At 40.1% G+C, this 5,453-nt stretch overlaps 1 pseudogene; it reads left to right on the top strand.

The window, feature by feature from the left end:
• The first annotated feature begins 1,797 nt into the window (after window positions 1-1,797).
• Window positions 1,798-2,298, top strand: LOC106734069 (60S ribosomal protein L21 pseudogene; annotated as a pseudogene).
• The last annotated feature ends 3,155 nt before the right edge of the window (window positions 2,299-5,453 follow it).

Here is a 5,453-nt window from a genome sequence, read left to right on the forward strand (position 1 = left end):
GGCTGACCATGGTTCAAGTCCTGGACCTGGCAGCTTGCTTTCTCGCTTTCCTCTCTCTCTCTCTCTCTCTCTCTGTATATCTCTCTGGTCAAATTAAAATAAATGAATAAATAAATAAAATTAAATTAAAAATAATTATTTTTTAAGAAAGAATGAAGACAAAGTAGAGATAAGAAAGTAAAGAGAATGTACATAAAGGGGAATTTTCCCAGATATTGTCCTAAAGGACCTAGACAATCCCACATTTTTTTCCAAAAGCATTGATTCAAAGGATTCTGGGAAGTCTTGATTCCGATCTAGGTTCAAGTAAAAATCTAGTGATCAAAGCCTGAGCATGCCCTCTCCCTCCTCCTGGCAATGGGCCAGCGCCAACCCTGTCTTTTTGAAAGCATGCAGAGAGGGAATGAGTTATAAAATATGAGGATCATTTTGATTTTAAACAAAGCCTTGTATTATATTTATAATTATTAATAATAATGACATTCATGTAGAAAGCCCCATTACTTTCTAAGATATTGTTATGTCTATTTTCTTGACTGATGAAACTAAACAACTTAGCAAAGTAGTTAAAGAAAACCTTATTGGTTCAATCCCCATTTCACAGAACAATTCACTAGAGCTCTAAAAGGAAAAAATGGTTTATATAAGAAAAATTAAAAGTGCATAGCCCAATGCACTTTGCATTAAAAGGCTTGTGTGATTCTTTCCAAAATGTATTCCTTGGAACAGCAATTCTATCAGGTATAATCATGGGCCCTTCGATGTTGTTCCCATCCTAATTCCTGGATCCTGTGAATATGTTATTTGATATTGCATAGGGTAGTTATGATTGTAGATGGAATTAAGGTTACTAATCAGCTAATCTGAAAATATGAGGAGATCACCCTGGGTTACATGTCAGGCTCAGTGTAATCATAAGGGCCCATAAAAGTGGAAAAGAGAGACAGAAAAGGTAACACTGTATGAGAAGGGCTTGGTATTGCTGGCTTTAAAGATGGAGGAAGGAGTTGTGAACCAAGGAGTGTAAATGACTCTAGAGGTTGGAAAAGGCAAAGGAATGAACTCTTCCCTAGAACTTCCAGAAAGGAATGCTGACACTGTGGCTGACTTTAGCCCAGCAGGATCTGTGTCATACTTTCATCTATAGAACTGTTACGGTAACATAATTGTGTTGCTAAAAGTCACTAAATTTGTGGAATTTGTTATAACAGCAGTAGAATACCAATACGCTAGTGTTGTGACATGTTTTACTAACAATGCGTTTCTAAGACAATGGCATGGTAGTAGATATTTAAGAAACACCTGTCTTGGGGTGGGAGGTGAGGGGAGTCCCGTTAACGTTTGTCAAATTCTGTAGTATGGATGCTCTCACCACGACTGATTTAAAATTGCCATGGTGACACCACTGAAATGAGAGTAGACAGATGCTCAGTCTCTTCCATGAGCTGGTATGAGCATACCATGGAAGAAATTTTGGGAAACTATATTTAGCTAGAATTCTACTACACATATTAGCTTTGTTAGAGGTAGCTCTTCAGATAAGAAGTCTGCTTAGCTTTACTTAATTCAACATTCCAAACTTACTTGACAACAATTTTTCCCCCGAATAATGCACATTGTGAATTTCCAAGTGAAAACTTGGAAAATTGGTGATAAAATAGTGTCAGTTGCTCTGTCTACTGGGTCTCCTAACCTAGAATTATTCCCCCTCTGCCAAAATATCTCCCTAATTTGTAAATAGATTTGACTTTTTTGTTCCTTTTGGCCAGAACCGCCATCTCCCAGTAATTAACCAAAATGACGAACACAAAGGGAAAGAGGAGAGGCACCTGATAGATGTTCTCTAGACCTGATATATTTTTCAGGCCTTTTAGGAAACATGGAATGGTTCCTCTGGCAACATATATGCGAATCTACAAGAAAGGTGATATTGTAGACATTAAGGGAATGGGTACTGTTCAAAAAGGAATGCCTCACAAATGTTCCCATGACAAAACTGGAAGAGTCTGCAATGTTACCCAGCATGCTGTTGGCATTATGGTGAACAAACAAGTTAAGGGCAAGATTCTTGCCAAGAGAACTAATGTGTGCTTTGAGCATATTAAACATTCTAAGAGCAGAGATAGCTTCCTAACATGTGTGAACAAAAATGACCAGAAAAAGAAGGAAGCCAAAGAGAAAGGTACCTGGGTTCAACTAAAGCGCCAGCCTGCTCCACCCAGAGAAGCTCACTTTGTGAGAACCAATAGAAAGGAGTCTGAGCTTCTGGAACCTATTCCCTATGAATACATGGCATGATGGGTGTTAAAAATAAACTAATACATGGTCTATAAAAAAATAAAAGAAAGAAAAAAATGACTTTTTTCTTATTATTCATTTCATAGTAATTGGGGAATAGGAGTGTAGGAGTCATGACATGGGAGCAACAGCAGAGGAGAGGTAGCCCTAGTCACTGACTCCCACTTTGCATTTCAAGGCACATAGCAGCAAGACGCTGATTAAAAGTGATCTGTATTGACGTCAAGAGTTACTGGCTGAGGAATCTTTCTTCTACTCTTCTCAGTCCAAATTGTCAACCAAATGAAGGTCATCTTGCTTCAAAGGGACCAGATTTTGAGTGCTAGGTGTTAATGTAATAGGATAAATGACATTTGCCCTGCGAATAGTGCTCCTTATAATTCCCTCTTGTAGGCTTTTCAGAAGCTTTGGGGAATCTTTTGATAATGATTTAATTTTCTCCTAAGCTTGTTAACTCTGCTTGTTAGGGGCATAGGGTTGGGGGTTGGGTTGCTTTAATCTTGCTAATTAACTGCCTTTCTGTCTCTTCCTGTCTAGATAATTTCTTTTGGATGACTCAGCCTCTTCAGGGTAAATGTTCAATCTGTCAGATTTCCCAACTGTTTCTCAGCTCTTTCCCAGGTGTCATATGTCTAGGGGTTGATGGCCTCGGGATATTTTATAATCCTGTGGCAGCCAGGTTAGGTTTCTCTGAATGCAGGTCCTTGTTCTGTGCACTGTTCTTGGTTCTATGGTGAGAAATTTAGTCCATACTGGCCCACTGGGGTCTGCTGACATGTGGCCGGCTTCGTGTGGCCTTTGGAGAGCTCATGCTGACTTTTGTGGGTTCAGCCATGGCCTGAAGCCTTGAGTCTCCATAGTCTGCTGCCCTCGTTTCTAACTCAGACTTCCGCCAGCCCTCCCTACACTTCTGCATGCCTTCTTTGAAGTTTACAGAGTCCAAGAATGTCCCACACAGAAGAGTGTTACTTCAGGCTCTTCAAGGGACATCTCTCCTGTGATGCTTTGTCATACTGCTAGTTATGGGATAAGACACAGAGACAAGTGCAGGTTTTCTTCATCCCTGAAATGATACCAGAGGAAACGTGTCCTTAGTTTCACTGTTCCTGGACTTCCCAAGATGTTAGGGGATGATGGGGAATAGACACTGAGACTCTAGTTCTATCATTGCCTGACACTTTGTGTGTGTGTGTGTGTGTGTGTGTGTGTACATCCCGCTGTGCTCAGAGAGGTGGCTTCCTGTCCCACCTTCTTATCTCCTTTCTGATTGAATTACTTCTTTCTTTTTAAAAAAAAAAACTTACTTCTATTTAATTATTTAATTATTTATTTTAATTTGACCAGAGAGGGACAGAGAGAAAGACAGAAAAAGGGAACGTGAGAAAGCAAGCCCCCAGGTCTGGGATTCACACCTCAGTTGGTCACGTGGGAGTCCAGCGTCCTTAACTGCCACGCCACCTGCTGGCTCTGAAACACTTATTTCAATATGCTTACAGCTTAGCTTTGGGTGACAGAAATATATTTTCTATATAAATTACAGAACTCTAAAATATGAAGTGACCAGGCTTGACTTTTCATATAAGAAATCAGGGAAAATCTAAAAGGTAAGAATTACTTAGGATGAAAATACATTGACTTAATACCCTAGCTATTCCTCTTATACCCGCTCATAGAACTGTGCTAATGAAGATGTATCGTGCTCCCCTCCCATTATAGGACTACTTAAGAACGCAAGTAATCACTGAGTTTTATGCGTATTGCGTGTTTGCATTATTTTGATTCATTCATAGGAGCAAAAGTGGTGTAATCATTGTGGATGTTCCTATTCACAGTGTTCATTTAACAGGCTCAGAGGAACATCTTCCTATTTAGATGAAAGGCTTTTTTCCCTCTTGCTCTTCTTCTAGTACTTTGTATTTTCTTCTATTATCATATACACACCACATTGCAACGAGTCATTTCCATATCTTCTTCCTCACACTCACTTTTCTCCACATGTATACCTCGGATATTTATGTCTGTTTTTAAAAAAAGAATTATTTTATTTAACTTTATTTATTTATTTATTTATTTATTTATTTATTTATTTATTTTTAATTTGACCAGAGAGGGATGGGGGGAGAGTAAGAGAGAGAGAGAGAGAGAGAGAAAGAGAGAGAGAGAGAGAAAGCAAACCCCCAGGTCTGTCACCTGCCAGCCCCAGTGTCTGTTTTTTAATGTTTGTATCTTAAGTACTACGCCTGGTACACAGTAGTTGCACAGTTTATAAAGTAATGATGTTACTGGCTAAGTTACCTTGAAATAAGTAGGCAGCAGAGAAAACCATCTTGTTTTACTATCAATGCCGGCACACTGGTGGGGGCATACTGGCTGAGCGGTGGCACCGGCTCATAAGAACTGAGTCAGCAGATCGAAAACTTCAGTTTCAAAATCTGGGCATTTTCAGCCTGGTCATATGGTGCATAGGTTAAGTGCTACACATAGGTAGGCAAATCCCAAGTGGCCCCAGCCACTTGATAAACATGCCAGGTGAGTATGCATGTGAGTGAATGCCCCCAATTTCTTTTTTTTTTGAGAGGTTTTTTCGCTATAGGGCGCGTGCGCTTGCCAGACAGAGAGAGACAGAAAGATAGAAAGCGAGAAATCACCCCCCAGGGAGGATGGTCACGCTGCAATCCCTTCTCCTCCATTCTCCTCTCGGGATCTTGGGCACGCATGCACACGCGCCCGGCGTGAGTTTTAAGCCACCGGGTCTGGGACTCGAACCGTGGTTGACTATGTGGGAGTCCAGCGACATAGCCATTACGCTAACTGCTGGTCCCAATGCCCAGAATTCTTATGAAATGGAGAAAAAGGATTGCAGTGGTACCACTCACTGTCGGAGGGTGCTTTCTCTTTCTCTGTTCCTGGTGAGTAAAAAAAAGGACATGTTCATCAGATGTGGATTGACTATGTATGAACTATTCAGCTAATTGTGAATGCTGAATGATACTCTAGAATAATATTTTTAAAGATAAAATGAGCAGAAATGGAACAAGCAGAAGGTAATTTTTCTAACATTCAAATACAACTTACTGACCTGGTCAATTCAAGAGTTTAATAATTGGCATAATGCTTCTCCGTAACCAGATGCAAATATTCCGGTTCTCTTTCCC

The sequence above is a fragment of the Tupaia chinensis genome, unplaced genomic scaffold (assembly GCF_000334495.1).
Source record: "Tupaia chinensis unplaced genomic scaffold, TupChi_1.0 Scaffold148049_1, whole genome shotgun sequence".
NCBI classification, from domain to species: Eukaryota; Metazoa; Chordata; class Mammalia; order Scandentia; family Tupaiidae; genus Tupaia; species Tupaia belangeri.